The sequence below is a fragment of the Esox lucius genome, chromosome 14 (genome assembly GCF_011004845.1).
Source record: "Esox lucius isolate fEsoLuc1 chromosome 14, fEsoLuc1.pri, whole genome shotgun sequence".
Taxonomy (NCBI): Eukaryota; Metazoa; Chordata; class Actinopteri; order Esociformes; family Esocidae; genus Esox; species Esox lucius.
In genome coordinates this window covers 18,018,867-18,034,493 of record NC_047582.1, presented here as the reverse complement: position 1 = coordinate 18,034,493, position 15,627 = coordinate 18,018,867, and the positions used below count along the sequence as shown (strand labels likewise).

General features: G+C 41.8%; 1 protein-coding gene across 8 annotated transcripts in view; it reads left to right on the top strand.

Moving 5' to 3' along the window:
* Window positions 1-15,627, top strand: part of rgs3a (regulator of G protein signaling 3a) — a 142,530-nt gene that overhangs the window by 85,747 nt on the left and 41,156 nt on the right. Inside the window, exon 1 of one of the 8 annotated variants that reach the window (XM_029125049.2) lies at window positions 3,334-3,410. The exons of the other annotated variants lie outside the window; for them this stretch is intronic. The gene's annotated coding sequence lies outside the window, so the exon portion shown is untranslated. Of the gene's footprint in view, window positions 1-3,333; window positions 3,411-15,627 lie in introns of those variants that run through there. 8 annotated transcript variants of the gene reach the window in all.

Below are 15,627 nucleotides of genomic sequence, written 5' to 3'. Positions count from 1 at the left end.
TTTCCATGTGGGATTGAACTCAAGCCACTCAAATATAGGGCTACCAAACTAGCCAATGGCCCATCACAGACCATTGCCAAACCAACACGGAAAGATAATCATGGTTTAATGACCTCATTCCAAATGTTTCTTTCTGCCTTTATTTGTCCATGTTTGTCATTGATAATCCATTTCATGTTGAAACAAATAGAACATAAATAATTAACAACTCATATTCAGAGCAGGAATTGAACCCCAGACTCTCAATAAGTCTTCTAGAAAGTATCCCTGTGTCCATGTGAGGTTATTGTACATTTACTCATCAATGAGACAATAAATTATTTACTCTCTAAAGAACCATGGCTGTCACTGAAATGTTCTTTAACTATCAACAGTTTCACCTGGACCCTCAGAGCCGACAAGGAACCTCTGTAGAACCCCTTTAATTCAGAGTTTGACATCACAGGGTAAAGTGTTGTTTTTTTTGAGAATGGGGAAATACTCTCAGAGTGTTTACTTCTATCTCTCACTCACTTTCCTCTGCATTTCTGTAACAGTGGCTGTAAATAGAAGACTAAAGCAAATACATTTTGGTTGCCTTGTCTAGTCACACACTGCAGAGTCCTTGTAGTAGTTTAGGTGACTGCTTAACTGTGGTTGGTGTTCTCCTCCAGCGTGTGTTTCGGCAAATCCTTCCTGGTTGAGAGAGCCATATGATAAGAAGGCTACACTCCAATCACAATTTTTTTTTTACCTAAACCCTCGCCACTTTCCCTAAACATAATCCCCAATGAAACTTGACGCAGTTTTGATTGCCTTCTTAAGTGATCCAGTTCACAAATGCTGCCCTTCACTGAGCTTCAAGGATTGAGAGAGAAACTACGCTCACTTGGTTGATATCACTCACAACTCAGTGCAAACAGTAGTCAGCTGTCTAATGTTCGTAGCCAAGTGTCAGATTTCATCAACACGACTATTTGTGTCAGACTCAAACCTCATTGGTTAGACTCCTTGTTAGTTAGCAAACTACATAGTGTGCCATCATGCTGCCTTGCTTGAGCAACTGCACTTCTAAGTACACTCAAATGAGACAATGTCGAATGTAATTGAAGGGTAGAGACGAGGGGCTGATTACGAGGACAAATAACAAAACAAGGGTAGAGACGAGGACAAGTAAGGTCAGAATAGCAAATCGGATGACGGTATAATGGTCATTAGTCAAAAAGTTTGGTATTACACATCCAAAAGTGGAAAGAAAAGCTCACAATAACTAGAGTGCACAGTATTTATAACAGCACATTTAATGGGATCTCACAAGAATCATTAAAATTAAGGTATTTATTCTTGTCAGAGCAAAAGCAAGATCTGTAAGGAACCACTTTACAAAAAGAAAAAAAAAAAAGTGCCCATTAAATGTTTTCCAAAAGACTGTTACTTACTAGCCACAAGAAATGAGGATGGTCATTTTTTACAGCTTCTATACAGTCCCTTGAAGGCAGTCTTAGTTTCAGTATCAGTTTGTGGTGGACAGGTAACAACATCTAAAGTAGTTCAGAACTGTTGGTAGGTACTGCTACTGTTTGCAGAGAGAAACCTGTGAAATGTGTGTTTGCAATGTACTTGTTTAGCTGGGGCTCTATAGAGCAATTCAGATTACAGTTCTTCGGGTGCTGCTGACTCATGAAATGCTACATTTATTTGTGATTCATTGTATGTTTGCCAATAATACAGATGGCGTCGGTTTGTTTGCTCACCGGCATAATTCTGTTTGGATGTCGCCTCGCTTGCCTTTCTTGCGCTGCCTCCTCTGAGTCTTTAGGGATTAGGGCCTGGCGCTGACTTGACAAAGTAGCTCACAAGTCCTCCTGAGTGATTGCTGATTTGATTTTCAGAAGTTCTTCTCAGTGATAGAAAATGATGGCTGAAACAGTTAGAAAAGAAGATCAGCGCAGAAGGAACTTAGGCCCCAGAAGTGTCCTCGTCACTGTCACGGTCCAGTGTAAGATGACAGTCAGTCCTGTTGCAGTGTAACACAGCCAATGGACGCTTTTGAGATGAAAAGCACCCGAGGAGAAGAAAGTTTACTACAAAATGGCAGATACATTTACGCATCTGCAGGGTGTTCCAGTCTGAGGTTAGAATCTGAACACACCGATGGTCTTTTTTTATACATGTTCTACTGTATGCCAGTTAGCTCAATGGTCAGTGTTTGCTTCTGTTCTGCTCTCATGGCAACTTTCATGGGGAGTAGGGAGAGAGAGGAAGAGAAAGCCACAGCGAAAGGAAGAGAAAGAGAGATGTAGAGAGACAGAAGTCCTCTGTGTCTTTCTCAACTGTCCCTGGTATCTGCTTCACTGCCTGGTTGTTCCATATGTATGATAATGTTTCACAGAAGTGATCACTGTCTTCTTATTTCAAGCTTATAACCATTTTAGTTGGCATGTGTGTTTATATTGTTTATATGTGTGTTTTACAGTGAAGTATAATTAAAATGACTGTATGTGTGTCTGATCTATGTGGGTGTGTTAGAAAGGTTTGGGGGCAGTTTGCTGGAAGCTAATGGCTTTGTCCCCTGGGACATAACGACTGAGCAAAGCGCATTGATGTCTTGTCCAGGGATGGGCTGGGAGGTTGTGCAGTGGATGAAAACACACGTTCACCCATGCAAACACACGCACACACACACACACACACACACACACACACACACACATAAACACACCCAAACACACACTTCTGCTTCTCCTTGTTTCTTTCTTCCTCTTTCTTTATCTCCTCCCTCCCTCCCTCAATCCCTCCTCCCTCTCTTGTGTCTTGTCCTGCATGCGTTGCTGGATGGGAGTCTTCTTACTAGTCCTTCAGGGCTTTCTCTCTCTCCCCCTGCTCTCTCTCTCTCTACCCTGCTCTCTCTCCCCCATGCTCTCTCTCTCACCCCTGCTCTCTCTCCCCCATGCTCTCTCTCTCTCTCTCTACCCTGCTCTCTCTCTACCCTGCTCTCTCTCCCCCATGCTCTCTCTCTCTCTCACCCCTGCTCTCCCTCCCCCCTGCTCTCTCTCCCCTGCTCTCTCTCTACCCTGCTCTCTCTCTCTCCCCCGCTCTCTCTCCCCTATTCGCTCTCTTTCTCTCCCTTCAGCTGAGCAACACAGGCACAGTATCTCACACCAATGGACGCGCACAGTCCTGGAACACACACACACGCGTACACACTCACACACACTCAATCTGGCACACACAGGCATACACACCGTCATAACACACACACTGTATCACTGGTCATTTGACTGAGAGGAGAGTGGGCCACTTTGCCAGAGATGTGAAGGAGGAGCGTCTGTCTCTGTTTACCGGACTAGAACTGGGGATCTCTCACTACAGGTGACGTCTGTAAAGACATACAGTCTCCATATTGATACACCTTCCTACACACTTTATAGGTGAGTGTGTAGCTTTTATTAGCAAGAGGAAATTGCATCTTTGAAATTCGGAAGGTCGACCACATGGAGCGGTTCGGGGGTGTTTTAGACACTTTTGTTGCTGATGGTGGTCTTTGTTCTAGTAAAATGGGAAGTGAAAGAAAAACAAAAGAAATATGATCTGAGGATGAATACACAGGATCTCGGTGTGTTACTTCATGGCATCAGGTTTGGAAATTCACGCCACCGTCTACTTTTATAACGTTTGGTTTAGTCTCTGTTCTTTCTTATTTTTTTGTTTTTCTTTCTTACTTTTCCTTAAATTCTGTGGTCCGTTAAGACCACGAAATTCACAGAGAAAGAGAGACCGGACACAGTAAGGAGAAAAACAAGGAACACACTAGAGTAAATGGTTTATTCTACCCGTTTAAGATCTTGCTTGCTTGTTTAATGTGTTTTGTGTGTATGTGTGTGTGACCAACCAATGAACACACACCATTCGGTCAAATTATTTGCTGTGTATTGACCTGATAGGGCAGAAATAGCTATTAGTATGCATGTCACTAGGAAGTCATAAGGAATGCCCGTCAACATGGTTGTTGTGTGTTTCAATTAGGATTGGGCGGGGCTAAGTTTATCTATCAACAGAGTAGGAAGCAGAATCTTCGACATTATATTGAAAGAGAGAATAGAATGACAGTAAAACAAACCGAATGAGACACAGCATGAGACGCAGAGACAGAGTGACACCCAAATGGACTGGAAATGAAACAGGGTCTGTTGTGTGGGACATATTGACCTCTGTAGCGTTATACAAGAAACTTACAACACTCCTGTTTCCCCTCGTCTCCCTTCATCTGTTTCCTCGTGTCCCTCCCTCAGTCCTTCTCGATCAATATCAACGGACACTGCGACCCCTCCTTTCTCCATGTCTCTCTTTACCCTTGTTGACTGGAGTTTATTTATCAGTCCCTCACATAGATATTTGTTTAACGCTGTGGGAGCCTGTAAGGCAGACACACAAACACATTAACTCAATATATCTCTCTCTCTAAGACACAGACACAAATACATTAACTCAATATATCTTTCTCTAAAACACAGACACACAAATGTTCAGGCAGACACACACAGACTCGTGCACACACACTCCTGCGAAAGGTGGAAGCAGTCACATCGACTTTGCCTGGGCATATCACACAGCTTGCCAGCTTGCCCTGTATTCACGTCACTGACATTTTCCCTCTGACCTTCCACTAGGTTAGATAATGTCTTTGAACATGAACCTTGACCTCTAAAAATGGGTTGTCTAATCAATTGCCTGTTATAAAATATTACTCTGTAAGGCCCCCTCACACAGTTTAAGTCACTGGGGTGATATTTTTACATTACTTGTAAATGTTTCATGATGTCATCCAGGAAGGAGGTTGGTGGAAAGGAACCAGCCCCTTGTTGTGATTAAATATTAATGAAAATAGACCTGCTTTTAATAAATCTTATCTTTCCCCCATGTCAAATAAAGATGTTCTTTTAAAATTGACGTCATATGCTGTCAGTCTCTCACCATGAAGGGTTAGATACTGTAAGGCAGAAGGATATATAATCATCAGTGATCAACAAGAATCCAAATATTAAGAGGTGTTATAAATCTCCAATATGGTTCGTGAACCTTCATTCTGCTCAATTAATAGAATTTATTTTATGGGAACACTCCCATTTTTCATCCTGTTTTTATGTCCTCTAAACCTCGTTTTGGTCCCCTCCTCTGTTCTGACCATACCTCTTTTCTGTTGTTTAGTACTTTGGTTGGATCACAACTGAGGGGCTTGAGAGGTGAACGATCATTGCTCTCTCATCCTTCTCTTCTTGGAGAGAGGGATGGGTGGAGGGGGGAGGCCATGCATGTGATGTGGCAACTCAGTAATGATAACATATTGCCTAGCCGTTTGACAACCAATATTGTTGTGATATTGAGCAACCGTGCTTATTCTGAAATCAGGATTTGCGGTGTGTTGTCCTGGGTAGAACCATCGCTTTATCTCTGCTTGAAAAACACAAAGATGTCAGTTACATCAAATAAAGCCCCTATGCATTATATCTTTTTTTTAATTCATAATTAATCACTGTGTTTATTATCTGAAGGCTTGGACATGTTTAGTTGGTTTGTATCAGTGTTACAAAACCAATAAGAAGATTTAGTATTCAAACCTGATTGGCAGTAAGAAAACGTCTAGCTGAACAATCCAGGCGGAGTTGTGACAGTATGCAGTAGGCCCAAAATACAATCCTGGCTGAACCGGCTGAAAATTCAGCTCTTTCACAAGAAGGGTGTCATCATAACTTGCAATTTCAGAATGACATTTTGAAAGTGGAAAATTGATTTTGACTGAACTGGTCCTTTAAGGATCACATTCTAAGCTTAAAGGCTGGGACTGCAAATACAATTCTAATGACATACATTATAGTAGTGCTAAACAGGCAGATTTAATTTAGAACCCAAATGACGTCATTTGTTTAACTGGATATCGTCTGTTCCTGGAATGGTTCATTAGATTTTTTTTTTTGTGCACACGCCTGTGTGGGTTTGTGTGTGTAAATTGGGTCAGGAAGAAGATGGGAGTGGATGCTTACCACCACTGAGCACTCAAGATCCCCCTGTCTTTGCTTTTGCTTAAATTATGTGAGGGTCCAGTTTGTGTGTTTCTTCGACCTACATCAACGCTATTGTTTCTTAACTTAACACATTTGATGCAGGTCCCCGTGTTTTGGCATGCGTGGGTGCTTGTGTGCACGTGTACAGTAAGTGTGATGAGGAGATGAATCCCCCTCTTAGTAATCTCTGAGAGGGCAACTACTATGATCTCTTAATCCATGGCTCTAAAACTCCAAGCCTGGTAATCTGAACTGCTGGTTTACTCTTCTACCTGGTACAGAAGTCATTGAATTCACTTGAATGAAAACCAGTGTCTGGCTTTGAGAATCACTGCACTAATTAATGCCATTTAAACAGACGATTAGACATTTCATACAGGAAGGTCACATGATGGCAGATGGGTGTGTTAACCATTCAGAGGGACATGAAGAGATGGCTTACTGTTGTGTTCTTCATCTGTTTCTTCCTGTATGAATGTGGTTGGCAGAGCACTTTAGGCTGAGTCACATAAGATCCTCACAGCTGTAGAGAGGTTTCTTTGTGACAGTCAAGTGAGTCACGATCAATATTCATTGCATTTCAAAGCATGGTTGTTTTTTCTGTTCTACGGCTCTTACAAAAAATGAATGCCTAAATGTAACCATTTTTTGTTTTAACACCATCCCAAACCATAGCTCTTATTGTCAACCAGTGGAGAAACCTATAATCCTCTCACCCAGCAGGTAGTTGACCAATCGTGTTCAGGTTGTCATGAGGCATTACGTGGTTCCTAAGCTAATCATCATGAAATCCCTTGTGGAAAGCCTGGGTATAGTTAGAAACTGAAAATATTCTTCAAAATAATGTAGTTTCATAAGAAAAACAATTTAGCTCAAAATCTCTAAAAATATTATGTTGTGTTTGTAGGGTCTTTAAGCTAGTGCCCAATTGACCGAAAGTGAACAATTTGTCCCAAAGTTACACATAACGTACTCCATGGCCTGTTGACAACTTACGGTAATGTACTGTAACCGGTTGCCATTATTACAATTCTATTCTTCAATCTCTGAAAGAAATTAAAATCTCACGTAATTTAATCAATTGTGAGATTAACTTGGTTTCAAATGTGTTAGAGCTTGAGTTGTCAAATAAGTAAAATTCTCTACCACTTGCAAAAGGAAACTGAATCAAAACCCCACATTTAGAATTTCTCCATTATTTATTTATTTTATTTATGTTCAATGTGAATACAAATGAGCAGTCAACATGAAAATATGCTAACAACTAGCCACCGCAGAATTTATGCTTAAAATTCAATAGATGCAATGGCTTACTGGCAACTGTCAGAGGCCTAATGTTACATTTATTAATGGCCAAAGGATAAATAGCTAGAAATGGCGGAGAAAATGTAGGTTTCTGAGCATCAGGTAGATAAAGGAATATGCAGAATTCTCTGCAGAATACACCGGCCAGTATCAAGACACAGACACTGCAGAATACGCCGGCCAGTATCAAGACACAGACACTGCAGAATACGCCGGCCAGTATCAAGACACAGACACTGCAGAATACGCCGACCAGTATCAAGACACAGACACTGCAGAATACGCCGACCAGTATCAAGACACAGACACTGCAGAATACGCCGGCCAGTATCAAGACACAGACACTGCAGAATACGCCGGCCAGTATCAAGACACAGACACTGCAGAATACACCGGCCAGTATCAAGACACAGACACTGCAGAATACGCCGGCCAGTATCAAGTAACAGACACTGCAGAATACGCCGACCAGTATAAAGACACAGACACTGCAGAATATGCCGACCAGTATAAAGACACAGACACTGCAGAATACGCCGGCCAATATCAAGACACAGACACTGCAGAATACGCCGACCAGTATAAAGACACAGACACTGCAGAATACGCCGACCAGTATAAAGACACAGACACTGCAGAATACGCCGACCAGTATAAAGACACAGACACTGCAGAATACGCCGACCAGTATCAAGACACAGACACTGCAGAATACGCCGGCCAGTATCAAGACACAGACACTGCAGAATACGCCGACCAGTATCAAGACACAGACACTGCAGAATACGCCGGCCAGTATCAAGACACAGACACTGCAGAATACGCCGGCCAGTATAAAGACACAGACACTGCAGAATACGCCGGCCAGTATCAAGTAACAGACACTGCAGAATACGCCGGCCAGTATAAAGACACAGACACTGCAGAATACGCCGACCAGTATCAAGACACAGACACTGCAGAATACGCCGGCCAGTATCAAGACACAGACACTGCAGAATACGCCGACCAGTATCAAGACACAGACACTGCAGAATACGCCGGCCAGTATCAAGACACAGACACATACTGACAATGATAATGTATCCATCACGCATGAAAAAAAGTTGACATGACTGGCAGTGGCACTTTTTCATTACAATCCATTCCTTGTTACAGTGCAGAGGCTCCACTCAGTTATTTGCTGGTTAGGGAAGGTCCATAATTGCCTTTCAGAGTCAGAGAATCCGTGTCCACAAGACCATCTGAGGAGAGAGGAATTCAAGACTTTGTTGAGTTTGTGAAAATTGGGGTCCTGACTTGAGTCCAAGCAACATTGCTTTATCTGTTTTCAGCCCCATGTTGACCACCGATACATAGTAGACAGTTCTGATCGCATGGGAAACCTTTTAATTGTCAAGCAGTGCCCAAAACACTATTTAGTGGCAAAGGGGGCAAAGGTGCATGACAAGGGAATGACTAAAATGTAATCATCAGTTTAATACTAGATGCAGTGGTTCTAAACTACCACGCGCAAATTGGGTTTATGTGCCAAGAACTAAGGACCCCCTAATTCATTGATTATTTACATTACGATTAGCTAGGAAATCCCTTTGTGTGGTTCTATAGGTCTTAATATCAAAGCAATTCTAAAACCAGCAGACACTGAGCCAGGGGTAGGCAACCTGGCCCCTGGAGAGTAACTGGGTATTTAATAGAACTGACCTCAAAGACTAGGTGTATTTAAGTCATTAAATCAATGAACTGACCATTTAAGCTAATTGATCTGTTCAGTGAATAAATACATGTAATATACCTGGTCTTTTTGACTTCCATGCTGTAAATGACATTTCCTCAGTAGGTGTTCAAACATTGTACTTTTCCTGTGCTGGTGTTAAAGTTGATGAAGCCCACATGAGATTAAAAGAAGCTTGTCAGCTTCCTGCTTATGTCATAACTGTCCACAACACTGATTCAAGACTGATTCACCAATCACTGACTCACAAATAAGTGGATTTGGTCTCGTGTCTCCATTACTAGCCACTCTAATGCATTATTATCATGTGTATTATGATTGAGTTAGGCATCCCCCTCCATCTGAAACAACTGACTCCATACTGACTAGCTTCGCATTGAATCCATACAAAAGTAATTGGAGCTCATACAATGGTGGTATTCATTCCATTGTAATTATGTAAGTGCATTGGTTTTTATTTTTTTCATTATGATAATCCGAAATCTCAGTTTCTTTGCAGTACAAAGTTACATCAGACCAAAAACATATAGAAAACATGAAGAAATTGTCTTCAAGTCTTTGTTTTCTGTTTCTCCAGAGTGGTCCAGTTAATGCCAACAGTCCAGGACATTTCCTTCACTGCTTCTTTTGGCATTTCTTTGTCAGTCCAATGTATTTTCATTGTGCCTTGTCAGACAAGACACCACAATTCTAAAGTTGGCTGGCTGTAGTTGTTCCTGGGCTCATCCAAAGGAATAATAAAGAAGCAATACATTTAGCTAGGCCTACATATTCCACATAAAAAAATCAGTATGAGATCTTCAAGTTAGATTTGATTGAACTTGGTATAGGATTGGTTTTCACAGACAAGCTCATCTTGTCTTGTTAAGAGGTTACGAGGGAATATATAGTGTTTGTAGCTGTGTTATCTTTAAAATTAGGCCAACTGTCAATAACTATGGAACAGGCATTGTTTTTTTATTTCGATTTTCTGGAGCAGTCTAGCCTTACTTAAAGTTAGTGACACTAGCCTATGTGTTTTATATTGCAAGACCAAATAAGAAATAACATACAGTAACTGAATGTTCGGACGGTACTGCATGATAGTGAGTTTGTGCCATGTCTTTCATCACACTACAGATTCAATACCTTTCATCACTGCAGCTGTGATATTTTTAAACCATTACAGTTTCCAGCTACTTACTAATGTTGCATACAGAACCCAAGTCAGGCCGATTCAGTGCAAGAGTCTAGTCCGGTTTAAATATATAATCACGAACAACGCTGTAATTTGGACATTCCAGATTAAATAATTTTCATGGAAATTAGGTCCACAAGCTGGGGTCATGGACAAAGATGTATGTAACTAACTCGTCTTACTCCTGAGGATTGAATCTTCTTTATTTTTACATTTTACAATTACTGTGCTTTTTGCCAAATTATTATTATTATTATTATTTTTGAAACCTGAAAATACTCTATGGCCCCGTCAGTGATAGGACTTTGGGGCAGATGTGAAATAAGAGCTTGAGTGAAAGGATGGACACACGTTTTATGACAAAGAATATTCTTCAATTACAAGGCATATCATTTTTTCTCTGCTAGCTGTGCTGTTGAGGAAACAGAGCAAGGTCACTTCTGGTTTACGCAGTCCAATAAACGGCCCATGTTTTTGTATGTCACCAAGGTTAGTTTAATAATGTCATTACACTGTTGTAGTGTGTCTCCAGGGGACTCAGTGGACCAGCAGTCCCAGACACTGTATCTGGCAAACGCAGATCTGCAGTGTAGGTTGGAATTTCACCAGAACTGTTTCTTCTGAACAAAATATCTCCTGTACCTCTCAGTACTTTCACGTCAAATAAAGCATGAAAGGGCTTAAAAAATGAAGCAGTTTTATTCATCCCACAAACACTGCAGATTTAGTGAAGGTTTTCTTTGCCTCAAGCCTGTGTGGAACCAGAGCATAACAGCTACTGATCTGATAACTGAAGTGGAAAGTACCTATGTTGACACTTTTGGGGGATTTTAACCAGAGAAGCCTCAAAAAGGTTCTTCCCAGACTGGAGTGGTGAAAATGCCCAACAAGACATGATCAGGTTCTGGTCCATGTTTACAGCCCTACTATAGGGGAACATCCCTGGGGGAACACCGCACTGCCATCCCTGACTCCCTGGGGGGACTTAGACCATGGGATGCTTCCTCTTATCCCTGTGTACAGACAGATAGCTAAAACTGCAATGCCTGTCAAAAATACAGTGAGGAAATGGATTGACGAAGCCAGTGAGAAACTGTAACTTGTGAATTCAAGAACACAAGTCCCAACAAACATAACTACATTGACAGGCTCCTCATACATCTGTGTATGTGAGGAATTGTGTAACCCATGAAACTTTAATCACTCTTCAACAACAGGCTTTGGGTCACTGGAGAGACACAGTCAGGCACAGACGGCAAGGTAGACAGAGACAGGCATAGACAGAGAGATGGACACAGTCTGGCACAGACGGCGAGGTAGACAGGGTCAGGCACAGACAGAGAGATGGACAGAGTCAGGCACAGACAGAGAGATGGACAGAGTCAGGCACAGACAGAGAGATAGATAAAAAAGCACAGACAGAGAGATAGATAAAAAAGCACAGACAGAAGGATAGTCAGAGAGATTAACACAAAGAGAGGAACAGAGAGGGGGATAGAGAGACACAGAGAGAGAGGTAGTCAGATAGATAGCAATAGAGACAAGGACAGAGCTGGAATGGCACAGTGAGAGGGATTTTCAGAAAGTTAGATGGACCAAAACACAGTGAGGGTTAGACAGAGAGATACAGAGTCAAACTGAGTGCAGGTCAGACAGAGATACAGAGACAGACTGAATCAGGAATAGACAGAGGCACACAGGCAGACTGAATGAGGGATAGACAGAGATACAGAGGCAGGCTGAATGAGGGATAGACAGAGATACAGAGGCAGACTGAATGAGGGATAGACAGAGATACAGAGGCAGACTGAATGAGGGATAGACAGAGATACAGAGGCAGACTGAATGAGGGATAGACAGAGATACAGAGGCAGACTGAATGAGGGATAGGCAGAGATACAGAGGCAGACTGAATGAGGGATAGGCAGAGATACAGAGGCAGACTGAATGAGGGATAGGCAGAGATACAGAGGCAGACTGAATGAGGGATAGACAGAGATACAGAGGCAGACTGAATGAGGGATAGGCAGAGATACAGAGGCAGACTGAATGAGGGATAGACTGTGATACAAAGACGGGCTGAGGGAGGGATGGACAGAGATGCAGAGACACAAAGTGAGGAATAAACACAGAAATACAAAGACACAGGGTGAGGGATCGTTTGTAATTGAAGCAGGGTTTAATGGTCTTACTTTCTCAATATGCCCTAGGCTTCTATGATAGCAGGAAGAAGCAGCCTCAGCTAAGTGTTTATCAACCCAATTACTCCACCATCCTTTTAAGCCTGATGTTCTTAGTCTATACTCCTTCCTCTTTGCCTATCCCTCTCCCTGCTTAATTTACCCTATTATTCTGTCTACTGTTTTCCTCTATCCTTTGCTGCAGCATCTTTGAGGGAGGTTAGCCACTGGTGTGCTAAAGTATGCTGCCCCTCAGGCGATGGTCAGGCTGCTACCTGAGGGGCTCTGAGGCCTGGTGGGCTAAGATCACTAGAGAGTTGCCTGAGACATGCTAGCGTCAATACTCCTGAGAGGAAGATCAAGTAGTGGAAAGAGAGAGAGAGAAAACAATGTATTCCTTTAAAAAAAAAAAAAACTTATTGTGTTAACTTTAATAATTTTTTTATTTTTCAGTGGTGTTGCAGTATTTCATTTGCTTTGGCAATGTTAAAACATGTTTCCCATGCCAATAAAGCCCTTTGAATTGCAATTGAAATTGAAATGAGCAAGGGCACTAAGGCAATGTCATGAAGAGATATGGCCCTGTGTTCTGGCTTTATATGATCCTGACCTATCATCCGAATAACGGTCATTGAATTGCATTTCTTTGTATTATACTGATGGAGGGACAGACTGTTCTTTAAAGGAGGTAGACCTGAATTAATGACTACTTGACTGAACGCAACCTTGGCAAGGGGAAGAGAACTAGAGGAAGGTGAGTAGCACCTGGTCTTGGAAAATATGGCCAGGACAGTGTTCTTCAAGAGCTCAGCAGTGCACACCTGCCCCAAGGGGGTGGTCTACTGTCTCCATGGTAACTCCATGAGGTTAAAGGTGAACGGTGATGCATCCCTCTCTCTGGCTATAGGCTCCAGTGTGTAATGGACTGCAAAAAAAGAGGCTACACGGTCATTAGTTTGTCTTAATGCTATTAACACTCGCATAGGCAATTCTACCCAAAGAAAAGACTAAATTGCAATTTTCAGACATTTATTTTGCCTTCATATCTGCATCATATTGTCCATTTTGCCTTCATACTTTTCCTATTTACTCCTACCCCACATTCACATCTCATTTTCTTCCATTTCCTCTCGTTTCCATTCAGCTCCTGTGGTTCTACACTGGGTTGGTAATGGAAGTGGTGGTCTGGTCACATGATGTTAATCATTGAAGACACTATTCCTGTCCTCACTTTGAAAGATGTTTGCCTATCAAGGGTAACTCTCCTTTATCTTCCTCTCTCGCTGCTCTTAACCTCTGCTTTCCCATCAGTCACGGGAGAGAAACAGAGATTAATGGCGTTTTAACCAATGGCCATAGAAACATGACCACAAAGCTGATTTGACAGCCAGACTGGCATTTTAAGAGAAAGACATACAGACAGACAGATTGTCAGAGGGTAGAGAAAGTGTGTCTATCTACATGCATCTGCATTCTCACTGGTTAGACGTTGTGTTCACATAAAGCATGGATTTCAATCTGGACTTATCTGGACCAATCTGGACCAGTCAATAACTTCAAAACTTTTTAGCCCTTAAAAAATGCCTAGTTGCTATTGTAGCATGTTTAAAGTCATAGTATTGTTGTTTTATAAAGTCAGTCACTCCTTTGGAGGCATTTGCTTATACTTTAGCAGGCAACATGTTTCTGTATACAGCAGTTGTCATGCACAGGTCCTCATCTGGCAGCTTCATTAAAAAGCACCCGTAAAACACCAGTCTCAACATCACCAGTGAAGGAGGCAACTCCAGGATGCTGGTCCAGGCAGAGTTGCAAAGAAAAAGCCATATCTCAGACTGGCCAATAAAAAGAAAAGATTAAGATTGGACAAAAGAACACAGACACTGGATAGATGAAGAACTCTGTTTAGAAGGCCAGCATTCCGGAGTCATCTCTTTCACTGTTGTCGTTGAGACTGGTGTTTTGTGGGTACTATTTAATGAAACTGTCAGTTGAGGCTCTGTGAGGCATCTGTTAGTCAAACTAGACACTAATACATTTGTCCTCTTGCTCAGTTGTGCACCGGGGCCTCCCACTTTCTATTCTGGTTACAGACATTTTGTGCTGTTTTGTGAAGGGAATAGTGCACATTGTTGGGAGAAATGTTCAGTTTCTTGGCAATTTATTGCATGGAATAGAAATAGACTTTCAGAAGAAAGTTATTTGTTTCTGGCCATTTTGAGGCCATAATCGAACCCACAAACATTGATGATAATGAAATAGTCTAAATAAGGCCAGTTTTATTGCTTCTTTAATCAGCACAAAAATTTTCAGCCATGCAAACATAATCGCAAAAGGGTTTTCTAATGATCAATTAGCCTTTTAAAATGATGAACTTGGATTAGCAAACACAAAGTGTCATTGGAACAGAGGACTGATGGTTGCTGATAATGGGCCTCTGTATGCCTATGTAGTTCAGACAGAAAACACCACATATGAGTTTAACCATTTATTAGAGAAATGATGTACAGCCCTGTACATGCAAGTCTTGGCGTTAGGTTCTGCTCCTTTAGGGTGACTCATTGCCATCACATGACCGTGTATAAGATACTACCACAATAACATACCTTGTTATTATTTATGCAGTTCCCATGGCACTGAGCAAGGTACGCAGTACCGACCCCCCCACAAAAAACAAGAAATCGAACAGGTGAAGGCAGGGGTGGTGGGTGGACGTGCAACTGCATGCTACTGTAGTACAAGCTCAACACTGACTGAGTGAGTACCTGGGGGTTATATAGACAGGTATACAATCTGACATGTGATAAGAGCGATCCTGCATCAGCTGATGCGTTGCTGACCAATTACCACTCGGGTTTCCTGGCTGAACTGGCTACGCTAATGTATTCCATTGAAAATCAATCGTTTCCAGCTACAATAGTCATTTACAAAAAACATTTCTAATTGACCCCAAACCTTTGGACGGTAGTGTACATTTCATATTTTCTCAAGTTGTTCTTTGGGTGTTTTTATAACTAGGGTCAGGGAAAGAACTTTTGCTCATATGAATACTTTAATTGTTCATTTCAATGTGATTAGTAATAAATTGTTTTTTTGTCCTTGACCTAAAATCTGATTACGCCACTAACCCTGAGGGGTAGGAGAAAAAGAAAAAGCAACTGACCCCTTAGACAAGAATGGGAAGAGAAT